We start from the raw sequence: 15,454 nt of genomic DNA, 5'->3' as shown, positions 1-15,454 counted from the left end.
TTTAGCAATCTAAGGTCAATTTAACCTCAAGAACAACTCCAAGAACAACTTCAAGTCTGCTTAAAAGGAGAGGGAAGAAAAAGAACAACCCTGATAGACAGCTCAGTCTGCTTCCAACTCTGCCTTTTAAAGCATTAAAAGCCTCGCAAATCCTGTTTAGGAACTACAATCCAGAAGCGCTTTTTAACCACTCTTGTAAAAAGCCAGCCCAATTCCACCATCAATCCATGTAAACAAGTAATTCGAGTGCCAGCAAAAGACCTCATCGGTTATGCTTCATCATTCATCAGATCTTTTCTTCCAATTTAAGAATCAAAACAGAATGTTTCAGCATCATCAATTTTTACCCAGGGCAGAGAGGATATAAAGATTTTCATGCACCACTTAGGCACATTGATTGAACTCGGGAACTGGGCCACAGCTCTCGTGTTCTTTTGAGAAGGTGAGAATCATCAAGTGTTCACGTGTCCTGGAAATACTCAAGAAGACGGCCGCTGATTGGGATCTCAGTGCTTCTTGCAGCAGGTTTGCTAATTCAACTGAAGCAAGTGATGGATTTATTTTCATAAAAGTCAGGTTATCATGGCAGCTTACTCTGAGCCAGTCTTTAGCAACTCATTCAGAGTCACTGATTAGTGAGTCTTTGGTGTTGCATCAAAGCCTAATATGGTCTTACAAGAAAATGAATGAGACTGAGTGAAAGAAAGTGAAAGTGAAGTTGCTCAGTCATGTCTGAGTCTTTGCAACTATGGACTGTGGCCTACCAGGCTCCCCTGTCCATGGGATTTTCCAGGCAAGAATACTGGAGTGGGTTGCCATTTCCTTCTCCAGGAGACCTTCCCGACCCAGGGATTGAAACCAGGTCTCCCGCATGGTAGGCAGACGCGTTACAATCTGAGCTACCAGGGAAGCACTGACCAATTGAAACAGAGGGCTAATCTGAAAGTATCATTTTGTCATGTCAGTCAACAGGTATAAACATCATTCGTGGGACTTCCTTAGTGGTCCAGTGGTTAAGAATCTGCCTTGTAATGCAGGGGAGGCGGGTTTGATCCCTGGTTGGGGAACCAAAATCTCATAGGACATGGAGAAACGAAGCTTGTGCGCTGCAACTAGAGAGTCTGTGTGCCACAACGAACATCCCCCCATGCTACAACTAAGACCTAATGCAGCCAAATAAATAAACATCATCTGTATACACAGTCTGACTGTCTGCAGGACTGTGGGTAAAAAGACACTAAATGAGGGAAGCTCCTAAATAAGAAAACAGTTAATGTGCTAATGCATAGCCAGAATGCCAGGGTCCCCCAGGGCATCTCAAGGAACCTTCAGTATTTGTGGATTGAGTCTCTTCCTGTCCCCCTTCTGCTTCTCCTCTACCCTTGGTAGGTGACTTGCGTAGTTGTAACCAGGCAAACCATCTGTTTCCTCACAGACATCTAAGGAGGAGCTACTTTCTACCCACCTCCCCCAAACTCCATGCCAAACTCTCTGGAGAGACACCCCCCAGAAACATATACACATTTCCCACCTTGCTGGCCCTCCTTCTGGCCTGGCCCTTGGACCACAGTCAGACGAGCACCTAATAGAAGGGCCGTGATCCTAGGGAATGCCTGCAAAGAATCACTGTAGCTGCAAATCACACACTCCAGGACCTGTATGCAACGGTATAGATATGAATGGTGCTGAGGCTGAAGAATAATTCAGCAAGCAATAATACAAGGTTTACTGACTCAGCAAATGCCTCAGTGGCCGGTTTCCTTAGGCTTTTTGCCTTAGGATAAATTTTACAGTATTCTGTAGACAACTCCAAGCTAGCATTATCTGCCATCAGGTAAACAGAGAATTAATGAGGAGGCCAAAGTTTGTGTACACTGAATTCCCTGAGTGTTGAATAAATAATGTGGCATCATTTCCACGAGAGTCAGTTCTTAATAAGTACTGTCACTTTCTGAAATCTGGGTAATTTTTAAATGATGATACACGCAAAAATGCAGTTGGATAGAAAATGTTCAAGCATAAGAAAAGCAAAGAACAATAACATTTAAATGATGAGTGTTCCCTTAATCTGATAGGCAAACAAATAAACAGTCTCATTTGCTAATGTTCTTTCAGTGTGGCAGAAAAATATCGGTCAGGTGTTCATGAAACAAGCCGTTTCCATACAATATAATGATCCCATAATTTGGGAGACTAAATCGAGGGAAACTTTTCAGTGCCTATATATGGAAGGACTATCATTCCCTAAATAGGACAACACATGGCTGTCAGAGTTCTTTTGTAGAATATTGGGCTGTCTTTGTAAAACTACAAAATGTAGATTCAACCATACAAATTGGAAACAATTTTGTACATAAGAAATCTGTTAGGTGTAAGAATTTTTTAAAAATAAAATACCATGAGCATATGCTCACATTAAAAAATGATTCTGTGGAGGGCAACTAGCTTATCTGGATTTTACTCTTAATATTTATGGAGCCTTTGTTTTGTTATCTGCTAATGTTTGCTGACAGAAAAGATACTGCAGAGTCTGAAGATTTGGAAAACATTTCTGGGAAAAAAAGTGCAAGCTGCAAACTCACTAGGCTAAGTAGTCGTTGCAATGACTAGGTTCTGTAGGGGGATATCTGGCCTCCAGACACCTCGCTACCATAGTCCATTAAAGGTAGAAGCAAGTCTCAGACCAAATTCAGCGAACTCTACAACGGTTGTTTATTAGCAGGCTAGGACAAAGAACAATCAGATGACCAATTCTCTAAATGCAGTGAAACCCTCCCTCCAATTCCATCAGAGAATCACTCTAACAAGTACCTTCAACACATAGTAAATACAACAAATATTCAGATAGCAGGATCAGGGACATCTTTTGTCAAATCAGACAGTATCTTCCACTAAATGGAATGGGAGAGGGCACTGGAGTCAAGAGAGCTAGACCTCTACTGCCCCATTCTGTAGCCATGAGCTACTTGTAGCTAGTTAAGTTTAAATTTAAGTTAATTAAAATTAAATAAAAGTTGGACTTCCCTGATGGTCCAGTGGTTAAGAATCTGCCTGCCAGTACAGGGGACACAGCTTCCATCCCTGGTCCAGGAAGATTCCACACGCCAGGGGGCGGCGGGCAACTAAGCCCACAGCTACTGAGTCCACGTGCCGAAACCACTGAAGCCTGCATGTCCTAAAGCCGTGCTCTGAAACAAGAGAAGCCATTGGAGTGAGAAGCCCATTCACCACGACTAGAGAGTAGCCCCCACTCTTGTTAGCTAGACAAAAGCCCACGCAGCAAGAAATGCCCAGCACAGCCAAAGTAAATAAATACATTTTAAAATAAAAAAATTAAATTAAATAAAAATAAAATTCTTCAATTGCCCTAGTCACTTGGTGCGAGTGGCTTCCATATTGGACAGTGCAAAATACAGACCATTTTCATAATCACAGATTTATTTTGAGCTGAAAACAATAAGTGCCTAAACAGATACAGACAGAGGGCCTTTTTCGGAGCAGAGATATCACCAGCGATACCTGCTAGTAATATAGGCAAGGTGTGGTGGGGAAACTCTAGACAGGGCCTAAAGATCAGTGTCCACTCTATGTCCCACTGTTTCTGCCTGGCCCAGTAAACATTTACCAAACCTTTGCTTTTCCATCTCCATGTCAATCACCTTCCTCCCCTCTGAAGTCCCAAATGACTAACCCCCAGTGTTCTCTTTGTCTTAGCTGAGAATGATATTTAAAGCGAGTGATGCTTTTGCCATTTCAGGGAATTACTCATTTTTTCCTGAGTCCCTCTCATATATACATGGTGTTAAACATTTGTTTTTCTTCTCTTAATCGGTCTCATGTCAAGCCAATTTAATTCTTAGACCAGCCAAAAGTATCTAGAAGGGTAAAGGAAAATTTCTTCCTCTCCATCACTGGGCTGGCCAGATTCTTATGCTCTGTGCCTGATAATGCTTGTGAATAAGCAAAATCATCTTTACCTTTTAAGATTCTCCTTTCTTAGGTGCGGCTAGAAGCCAGGAAACTACATTTCAAAAACTCACCTGCAGACTTCCCTGGTGATCTAGTGGTAAAGAATGCACTTGTCAGTGCAGGAGACACAGGACCAATTTTTGATCCAGGAAGATTCCACAGAGCATGGAGCAACTAAGCCTGGATGGCACACCTACTAAGCCTGAGCTCTAGGGCCTGTGCTCTGCAACAAGAGAAGTCGCCGCAATGAGAAGGTCATGCACCGCAACAAAGAATAGCCCCTGCTCACCGCAGTAGAGAAAGTCCACACAGCAAAGACCCAGTGCAACCAACCAATGAACCAACCAACCAAACAAATCAAAAAACTGTCCTGCTAGCAGAAGCTCTGGCTTATAGTTAGTGAGAAGGTAAAAGGGAGAGATAAACCATGTTTCCCATTGGCAGCTGCAGCCAGGGACGTGCCTTTCTGCTGTCTATATGTGAGATATGGGGGCTGGCTTCCTGGCATTCCTCTCAACCTCACTCACTAATGGCAGATCATAAGCTGCCCTGATGTTTGATCCATGCACTTCCTCAACTCCTGAATTCTACAAAGGAGCTTCTCTGACCTTCATTTCCCCAGATCTAACAGGTCTGTGAAACTTCAAATCCCTGGGTTACATCCACTCCTGCCTGAAACACCTAGAGTGGTTTCTTTCACTGGCCATTCCCTGGCTGGTAATGATACATACACTACTTGTGGAGTTTTCATTCCAATCCCAAAGAATGTTCAAACTACCACACAATTGCACTCATCTCACATGCTAGTAAAGTAATGCTCAAAATTCTCCAAGCAAGGCTTCAGCAATATGTGAACCGTGAACTTCCTAATGTTCAAGCTGGTTTTAGAAAAGGCAGAGGAACCAGAGATCAAATTGCCAACATCCACTGGATCATGGAAAAAGCAAGAGAGTTCCAGAAAAACATCTATTTCTGCTTTATTGGCTATGCCAAAGCCTTTGACTGATCACAATAAACGGTGGAAAATTCTGAGTGAGATGGGAATACCAGACCACCTAACCTCCCTCTTGAGAAATCTGTATGCAGGTCAGGAAGCAACAGTTAGAACTGGACATGGAACAACAGACTGGTTCCAAATAGGAAAAGGAGTATGTCAAGGCTGTATATTGTCACCCTGCTTATTTAACTTCTATGCAGAGTACCTCATGAGAAATGCTGGACTGGAAGAAACACAAGCTGGAATCAAGATTGCTGGGAGAAATATCAATAACCTCAGATATGCAGATGACACCACCCTTATGGAAGAAAGTGAAGAGGAACTAAAAAGCCTCTGATGAAAGTGAAAGAGGAGAGTGAAAAAGTTGGCTTAAAGCTCAACATTCAGAAAATGAAGATCATGGCATCCGGTCCCTTCACTTCATGGGAAATAGATGGGGAAACAGTGGAAACAGTGTCAGACTTTATTTTTTTGAGCTCCAAAATCACTGCAGATGGTGACTGCAGCCATGAAATTAAAAGACGCTTACTCCTTGGAAGAAAAGTTATGACCAACCTAGACAGCATATTCAAAAGCAGAGACATTACTTTGCCAACTAAGGTCTGTCTAGTCAAGGCTATGGTTATTCCTGTGGTCATGTATGGATGTGAGAGTTGGACTGTGAAGAAGGCTGAGCACCGAAGAATTGATGCTTTTGAACTGTGGTGTTGGAGAAGACTCTTGAGAGTCCCTTGGACTGCAAGGAGATCCAACCAGTCCATTCTGAAGGAGATCAGCCCTGGGATTTCTTTGGAAGGAATGATGCTAAAGCTGAAACTCCAGTACTTTGGCCACTTCATGTGAAGAGTTGACTCATTGGAAAAGACTCTGATGCTGGGAGGGATTGGGGGCAGGAGGAGAAGGGGACTACAGAGGATGAGATGGCTGGATGGCATCACGGACTCGATGGACGCGAGTCTGAGTGAACTCCGGGAGTTGGTGATGGACAGGGAGGCCTGGCGTGCTGCCATTCATGGAATCGCAAAGAGTTGGACACGACTGAGTGACTGAACTGAACTGAACTACTTGTGGGGACTTCCCTGGTGGCTCAGACAGTAATGCACCTGACTACAATACGGGGTACCCAGGTTCAATCCCTGGGTCGGGAAGATCCTCTGGAGAAGGAAACGGCAACCCACTCCAGTACTCTTGCCTGGAAAATCCCATGGACGGAGGAGCATGGTAGGCTACCGTCGATAGGGTTGCAAAGAGTCAGACACGACTGAACGACTTCACTTTCACTTTTCACTTTCTACTTGTGGGGGTGCAGAGGGGCTCATATGTACTTTCTATCTGTCCATTACTTAAACATCATCCTTTCTCTCAATTAAGAATGATCTCTGATACAACCTATGCTAATTATTAAACCTTGGGGTAAGTATGGTGTGTGCACACTCAGTTGTATCCAACTACTTGCAACCCCATGGACTATAGCCTGCCAGGCTCCTCTGTTTACGGAATCTCCCAGGCAAGAATACTTGAGTGGGTTGTCATTTCCTTGGGGTAAGTACAGTGATATTACAAGGCTTTGTATTAATTACCTCTGTGGTGTGGTCTCTCTTAGGGAACTTCTGCTAATGAACTTCTTGAGTGTGGATTCCTGAAGAGGACACTTTAAATGTTAACTAAGGGCCCTTACATTGGAGTCAACTAGAGTTTATCATCTATACTGAAGTATTGACGTGGTAAAGTTGGAAACAATTACATAAAAGAACATCTTTTTTATGGAAGAAATCTGTCATTGTTCAGTTTTTAGCAGTGTTAAATCTTAGACCATGTTGTGGATATCGACATTTGCTGGAAACATAGTTTGAAAATTCTTGAATTAGATACTACTTAGATATGATACTGTATGCTGAAATGAGGCCCAGAAAAAATGCTGGAATGTAAAGTGGTTGCCCGAATGAAATTTTAGTGATCTAATGAGTTTTTATAGCTCTGGCTGATTAATTTGCTCCTGGGGAGTAAATGGTTCAATTAAAATCTCTGGCTCACAAACTTTTATATTATTTACATGGATTTTCTTTATTAGATTTATAAACCTTGTGGTTAACTCATGGGGTTTAATTATGTGGTATTTCAACCGAATTCTTGTTTCACTGCCATGAAAGAAAAAAAGTCACACTTTTTGAAAAACCTGTGCAAGGAGGAGTGGAAGTGAGGAAAGATGTTGTGAACTGAGGCATCAGCCTGAGGAAGGTGGTAACAGAGGCGGGTGGGTGGAGGAGGTGTGAGGTCATTTGCTGCTATAGGCTCATTTGCAATTAAAGAAGAAATCTATTTTTGCAGTCCTAAAGACTGCAACTTTTAAGGGGTCATGAGTCAATCACAAATTAGTGTAAATTAGTTCAAACTTTTAGATTTCACCAGCACCTAGCTGGAATTAGACATCAGGACAGCATAGACCTTGACAAAAGTCATTCTGTAGGTGGTCCTGGGAATTCAGAGAGACACTGCTTCCTAAATAGGAAAAAAAAAAATCCAAACAAATGACTCAATAGTTCTTAAATTAAAAAAATACACAGACACATTTGAATCATGCATTAACTATTAGGCCATTTTAACTCGAGTACCCATAAAGAAGGCTGAGCTCCGAAGAATTGATGCTTTCAAACTGTGGTGTTGGAGGACTCTTGAGAGTCCCTTGGACAACAAGGATATCAAACCAGTCAATCCTAAAGGAAATTAACCCTGATTATTCATTGGAAGGACTGATGCTGAAGCTGAAGCTCCAATACTTTGGCAACCTGATGGGAAGAGCCGACTCACTGGAAAAGACCCTGACGCTGGGAAAGACGGAAGGCAGGAAGAGAAGGGGGCAACAGAGGATGAGATGGTTAGATAGCATCACTGACTCAATGGACATGAATTTGAGCAAACTCCAAGACATAGTGAAGGACAAGGAAGCCTGGCAGGCTACATGCAATTCATGGGGTCACAAAGAGTTGGACATGACTTAGTAACTGAACAACAACCCTAGGATTCTGGCCTCACTCTGTTTAAGATAATTAAAATATATGAAGACCCAAGTCAGCACAGAGACCTCTAAGGAGAAGCCAGTATTAATGGAGAAAGGAGAGTCCAGGTAAATGCAGAAAGGTGGATGCTGGGAGCTGTGCTGTGATGCTGTACAATCCAATGGGTCTGCCCTTGGCCCCAGATGGGTTCCTCAGTCTAAATCTTAGGATATACTCTGCCTGTAAACCGCCTTGGGGAGAAGGTCCTAGTGGAAACGGTATTCATTTTCGCACCATGCTGGAGATGCCTGTCATGATACTAATTATTTTTTAGAATCTGAGTGGGGAGTCTGAAGCTCCTGAAGAGTTCTTTGGTCAAAGTGAAAACCCCAGGCTGGGAATTTTCCCTTCTGCAAACCCTTTTCTATTCAAAGTCAATACTTCACACTTAGCCAACGGAATATTAACATAACAATTCAGCTCCTGCCAAGAAGGCAAAACAAACCCCTCCAGTCAGCCAATGCCAATTACTCTCCACAGGTGGTACGAATAGAGTTCTCATGTTCAACGCATAAAGTCTTATTTTTTTTCCAGGCCACTCTTGAAAGTTTTTCTGTGATCTCACTTTTTTTTCCATGACTATTTGCTCCATTCTTTTTCATGGTTTATTATTATTTTTTTAAACAGCCTGACTTTTTCCACCTATTGCCCCTGCAGTGGTCACGCAAGTCCTTCCCATCAATTCATCTTTTATGTTTTTTGGATACTTTTATTTGTCCTCCAGGTCCTTTTTCTTCCTTTCTGTGGCAAGCACCGAGGGAAATTGTGTTCTCTACTTTTCTCATGAAAGCTGCACAGTCTTGTAGCCTGTTATCTAGACTTTTCTTTGGAAAAGGTTGGCACTTTCCATCTCTAAGTCTTCATGTGCTTTTTATGTCCACCATATTCATCCATTTTCGGTCCTTGATAACCAGCCCTTTACACAATGTAACAACAAAATAAATCCAGTAGTGGGGAGAGAATGAGGGCAAAGGTCAGTATTCTAACTCTTTGGACTCTGAACGCACAACGAGGAGAAAACTACTGAAGTATTCTAGAAGAAATAGACTCAGTTAGGTTTTTGCAAGCCATTTTGTTGTTATTGCTGTTCAGTTGCTAAGTTATGTCCGACTCTTTCGTGTCTCCGTGGACTGTAGCCTGCCAGGCTCCTCTGTCCATGGGATTTCCTAGGCAAGAATACTGGAGTGGGTTCTTCTTCAGGGGATCTTTCTGACCCAAGGGTCAAACCTGTGTCTTCTGCGTTGCAGGCAGATTCTTACTGCTAAGCCAGGGAAGCCCATGTAATAGTTGTCTAATAATAGATAATAGCCTTTAGTTAGCAGAAGAGGAAATTGAAACTTGGAGAAGTAGGTTTCTTCTCATCTACCATAAATATTGGTAGGTGTATTTCCTGGTAGACTCAGGGACTTACTTGCAGGCCAATCTGAGCCAGTTCTCCTAACCTCTGCCTTCTATTGATGCCCAAATCCCGAAGCGTTCATGGTCCCAACTCTGACCTGACCTCCCGTATTCACATGTGTATTGAGGAACCCTGTGTATAAACGGAGAAGCAGGGATGCAGTGGCTCAGACTGTAAAGCGTCTGTCTACAGTGCGGGAGACCCGGGTTCGCTCCCTGGACTGGGAAGATCCCCTGGAGAAGGAAATGGCAATCCACTCCAGGACTATTGCCTGGAAAATCCCATGGACAGAGGAGCCTGGTAGGCTACAGCCCATGGGGTCACAAAGAGTCAGACACAACTGAGCGTCTTCACTTCACTTCTTCACGTCACTTCAGGGATGGGGCGGAAGAGAGAGTTCAAGTCACCATTTCTCTATGATTGATTCTCTACAGGGAACAACTCTGCTGTTGCCTGTTACCAAAGAGAAGGAATGGGCTCCTGGGAACCCTACAGATGGATCCCCCCCTTCCCTGAGTGCCAATGAGGGAGAACCAGGATGTGAGTTCCAGCACACCAAGAACTCCATCCATAAAGAGGACATCGAAACATAGAGATAAGAAATGGATTCTTCATCATCAGAGGTTTAGCCAAGAAAAGCACATCTCCTCCTAAGACTAAAGCATAATATAGAAACAAGACCACTTCTGCGCTATCAAAGATACTTTCACAAATCACAATAAGACGTTTTTTTTTTCACTGAAAACACCCTGCAGAAGAGAACATACTTTAGATTCTCTTAAAATATTTTCCAAAATGGCTCCTTGATTCTCATTTCATCTTCTTTTCCAGTTCATGGGGGAGAAAACACCAAAGACATACACAGTGAGGGGCACCAGAGTACCTGCTCTTTAGCTCAGGGTGAAAAATCAGAAGCTACTTTCAGCCACTAGTGACCTGTCATCTTTGCTTTTTCTAGAGTCCTAGGCAATCACTGGTAGAAAAATTAAAGTTGTTTCAAACAGTGCAACTTGGAGATTTTGTAATTTCTATGTGATTGTTTTCTGGTAAATTACATCTGATTGAAAGCAACATTTTTCTAATCCTCCTGTTTAAGAGCTGGCTTCCCTGATGGCTCAGAGGTAAAGAATATGCCTGCAATGCAGGAGATGAGGGTTTGATCTCTGGGTTGGGAAGATCCCTTGGAAAAGCAAATGGCAACCCACGCCAGTATTCTTGCCTGGAGAATTTCATGGACAGAGGAGCCCCAAGGGTTACAGACCATGGGGTCTCAAAAGAGTCAGACACGACTTAGTAACTGAGCAACAACAAACAACCAGGGACTCACTTTCAGGCCAATCTGTAAAATGGGAATGCCTCCTTCTCAGGGTGAAATAGTGTATGTAAAGAGATGGGTACGATACTCCCAGTAAGTGATCAGTGACTGGTCTCTACTGCTAAGCTTTGAACTTTGCACTGATGTAGGGGAGGGTGGTGGACTCTGTTCGAGCCAATGTGTGTTTGTACTTGTCTCAGAGAAGGTCCTCTTCTTAGATGGAACACAGAGAGGGTTCCAGTAAGGATATTCCTGGAACCGTGACTCATGAACACTTGACCCGACAGTCATATCAGCCATGCAAAGCTCAGTTAGCAAGAATGAAACAGCCACAAGGCTGATGGCCCTCAGTCAAAGGACCCATACACGACTATAAGGATAAAAACACTTTCATCTGTTCTGGTTCTGTTTCTGTTTACTTCTAAAGGCACTGTGACCTTTCTGTGAGGCAGGCATATCCAGAACTGATGTCCCCCTTTGGTCGGGATGGCATCACAGACAAGAGTGGAGATCTGAGGGTCACCCAGGGGATAATGAGGGGCAGAGCTGGGATAAACTCGGGGTTCTAGATGCCTATTCTATGCTTTGGTTCACTGCCTTCTCTCTGAGGCTCCTAAGAACAGAGCTGGCCAGGCTCAGTGCTGCAGCGTCAGTTCTGAAGCAAAAGAAATTCTAATTTTCACTGACCCTAAGGTGTCCTGCGGGCTTCTCCCATGGCTCAGATGGTGAAGAATCTGCCTGCAATGCAGGAGACTACGGTTTGATCCCTGGGTCAGGAAGATCCCCTGGAGAAGGGAATGGCTACTCACTCCAGTATTCTTGCCTGGAGAATCCCATGGACAGAGGATCCTGGTGGGTTACAGTCCATGGGGTCGCAAAGAGTCAGACATGACTGAGCAACGAACACTTTCACTATTTTTCAAAGGTGTCCTGAGTTAACAGCAGAGGGAAAATAAAGACACAGTCCCACATTTCCAGAGGAGGGTGGCTGGGGACAAAGCTTCTCAGCCTGACACGCATACAAAACAGCTGGAGGGCTTGTTTAAATGCAGATTCTAGCTCTGCAGGTTGGGGGCAGGGCTGAATCGCCTGCATTTTGAAGGGGTTCCCGGTGAGATGAGGGGCTGCTGAGTGCATCACACTTTGAGCAGCGAGGATCCAGGGGGAATAGTGCCGGCCTTGAGGTTGACCTCGTCAGGTCTGAATCCTGACACCACCTTACTGGACGTGTGACCTTGAACAGCATGCTTTTGACTTCCCTAAGCCCAGATTTTCATCTATAAAATAGATGCAATGGTACCCACATCTTTAGTACTGTTATTAGAAATAAATAAAAGACTTAATAAAGATGCCTAGTTGGGGCTTGGCATGAGACAAGGGCTTGGTCATCAGTATTAATACTAATATTGTATCATGGGAGTTGCAAACATTTCACCCTACTATACCTGCCGATTTTGGATTCTTCAGTAGCAGCTCCAGGTAACTGCCAGTTTAAACAAACCAAAAAACAGAAACTCCTTAAGGAAAGCCTTATTGCTTATTTACATCTTCTGAATCGATATATTTTCTGAAACTAAGACCACAGCTCTACAGTGAAGAATTATCACATTTCCTCTTTGTTCCCTCCAATATTCTGTTATGAAAAATTGCAAACTTACAGCAAAGTTGGAAGAACTGTATGGTGAACACCCGGATACCCACTGTCTAGGCTTTAGGATTCAGTTCAGTTCAGTCACTCAGTGGTTTTATGATTAACAGGTTTTTAAAATGTGCTCTATCACCTATCTTTTCCATTCCTCTGTTGATCCACCAAGCCATCTTTTCTAGGGGGGAAGGAGGGGGTGAGGGAGATGTTTGTCACAGATTTCCAGCATCAGGACATATGAATGAATTTTTTTTCAATTATTTGTGCTCCGCCCTCTTTTTTCCCTTGGCCCAGTGGTCTGAACAGACCACAAGGCAAATACAAAGTTAGACCCAATGTCACAACTGAGACAACACTGCATCCCTAAGGGATGACGGTACTAAGGACCCATCAATTTGGAAGTAACTTATATACAAGTCAAGAGCAAGAAATACCTCTAAGCTTTCCACATTTCTCAAACAGGCACTCTATGACCTAAAATAGGATCGGCATGCTTCTGTTGTCTGACCCAGAAATACCAATAAGAATTTCTTAAGCCATTTCACCAAACCCAGAAAGACAACCTACAGATCTCCAGCCCAGTCCAGCCACGCAGCTCAAATTTCTGTGTAGACATGTTTTCTTTCAAGGATGACTGCTGTTTTGTACAAAATGCTGCTGCTCAGACACAGTTGTGTCTGACTCTTTGCAACCCCATGGGCTGTAGCCCAGCAAGCTCCTTTGTCCACAGGATTCTCCTGGCAAGAATACTGGAGTGGGTTGTCATTTTTTCCTCCAGGGGATCTTCCTGACTCAGGGATCAAACCCACGTCTCCTGCGTTGGCAGGTGAATTCTTTATCACTAGCACCACCAAAATGAATCACTCCCAATAGTCTTTAAATAAGGAAAAAAAAAAAAGTGAACAGAATCATCATCCTGCAACATGAAAGCTTTCCGGGAACAAGGCCCCAACAAGATTCTGTTAGAAAAGTCTGACCTAATCATGAAAACAACAACCAAACAAACTAAAGCACCCACGTGTAAATAAATGTAGCCTGCAACCATCAGCACATCCCACCCCTGCCCTGGAACCTGCAACGTCATGCAGGTTGCTGTTGACTAACTGTGGTTATGCTCACTCAGCCAGATATTCAAGAGGGGAACTGTTAGGAACAAAGGCTTTGGAGTCCAAGAGTCCTGTGTTTGAATACTGGGTCTGCTACTTACTAGATATTGATGGAACAAGTCTGCTAAATTTGAGCCCTAAGAGTTACATCCAGAAAATGGCCACAGCAGGTTCTCTTCACAGAGGTGCTGAGGAGATTAGAGAAAACGTCCCAGCAGAGTGCAGAGCATGTAGTAGTTTTGCTCTTGTGAGATAATGAGGAAAGAGAAGGGAAAAGCAAGAAACACTTCTTAAAATTTTATTTGTCCAAGAGTGGCTTATGAGAACAGAGTATACACCAGCACCATGATGCTCTGCTAATGCCACAGGTTTGCAGAACTTCTGCTGGGAGTGGAGAGCAGATGATACAACGTGTCTGAAGTCTCACGGGAACACATCATACCATATGGCATTCTAAGGCAGAATGCCGTCCCCAGCCACCCTCCCCGGACACACCTATAGATCTCTGCTTTGATTCCCGCTGAAGCACTGATTCCCAGTGTCCTTCCCCTCACACATAGACAGTGTTGGCTGGAAAAGAGGCTCCTGCAGTACACCATCTCTGGCAAGAACCAGCAAAATTTGGGGGTTGTGTCCTGTTTGAATGAGACAACAGTGAAACCATCTGCCCCAGCTGTGTGTGGAGGATATAAGGAACTATGCTGTTTACTGCATTAATATACAACGAAGCTATGAGTCTGGGGCTCAGGGAAGTGGCTAGCTGAGTCAGGAACCAGAGTGTCACTAACAAAATTTCCTTGGAAGAATTAAGGGGCATGACTGTGGGCTGGGGAGAAGGGGATCAGAGAATGAATCTTTATTAAGGCTGCAAAAAGCATTGGGCTTCTCAGGTAGCGCTAGTGGTCAAGAACCCACCTTCCAATGCAGAGACATTAGAGATGTGGGTTCGGTCCCTGGGTTGGGAAAAGCCCCTGAAGGAGGGCATGGCAACCCACTCCAGTATTCCAGCCTGGAGAATCCCATGGACAGAGGAGCTGGCGGGCTGCAGTCCACGGGGCCACAAAGAGTCAGACTCGACTGAGAGACTAAGCACAGCACAGCGCAGCTACATGTGATGAAAAGAATGAGAGTGAAAGGCTTTCTCCAGGTTGACACAGAGGAGGCCTACATGCAGTCCGCCGCTGTGACCCATTTGAAGCCTCGACAAATCGAAATCGTTTTCAAAATTCTTATGAAAATCTGATAAGGAGGCTGTCAAATGAAAATCCTATGTTGTAGCGAAGACAAGCCTATCATGCCTTGAGAGGCCACTTTTTTTCTTTAAGTTCTAGCTATTCTGATAGCAGATATTCCGTATACCCAGTTTGCGAACCACCACCACAAAAAAGCCTGAGTTTGCCTGCATTTTTGGCTTAAATCTAAGCCTTAAATCTAAGGCTATACAACTGATGTCGAAGCCACGGTGAAAATCGAACACGGCATGTTTCACAAACATGCTACAAGGTTGTGGGGTGATTCAGAGCACAGCCTCGAAGTCTGATCATGTTCTCTTCTGACTTCGGGATCCTGAGTATCTTGCCTTTCTCTTGGACGCGTTTCCTCATCAGTAAAATAGGAATAAAATTCATTTCATAGAGCTGCTCTAAGGACAATTTTAAACACACACACACACGTATACATGTATGCATATGCACCGTATACACAAATCCTATATGTAATTATAGGTATAGCTTTATTATTATTTGAATATAATGTACACAAATTATATATGCATATATATGTATTTTTGACTAGAACATAAGACATTTGTAACATGTTTCAACTAACTTTCTTGCCTAGGATATATACTATTTCCACTAATATACTCATGAGGCATGTTTCTCACCACTGAAAAATCAGAGAGTATGAAGATACCATGTCACGGATGCTGTCAATGAGGTGGTACAAGAGGCCAATATACTTAAAAC

General features: G+C 43.5%; 1 protein-coding gene across 2 annotated transcripts in view; it reads right to left on the bottom strand.

Moving 5' to 3' along the window:
• LHFPL6 (LHFPL tetraspan subfamily member 6) overlaps nt 1-15,454 on the bottom strand; it is a 235,517-nt gene that overhangs the window by 26,976 nt on the left and 193,087 nt on the right. The gene's annotated exons all lie outside the window — the stretch shown is intronic.

Source organism: Capricornis sumatraensis, chromosome 12, assembly GCF_032405125.1.
Source record: "Capricornis sumatraensis isolate serow.1 chromosome 12, serow.2, whole genome shotgun sequence".
NCBI lineage: Eukaryota > Metazoa > Chordata > Mammalia > Artiodactyla > Bovidae > Capricornis > Capricornis sumatraensis.
This window is presented reverse-complemented; position numbering and strand designations above follow the sequence as displayed.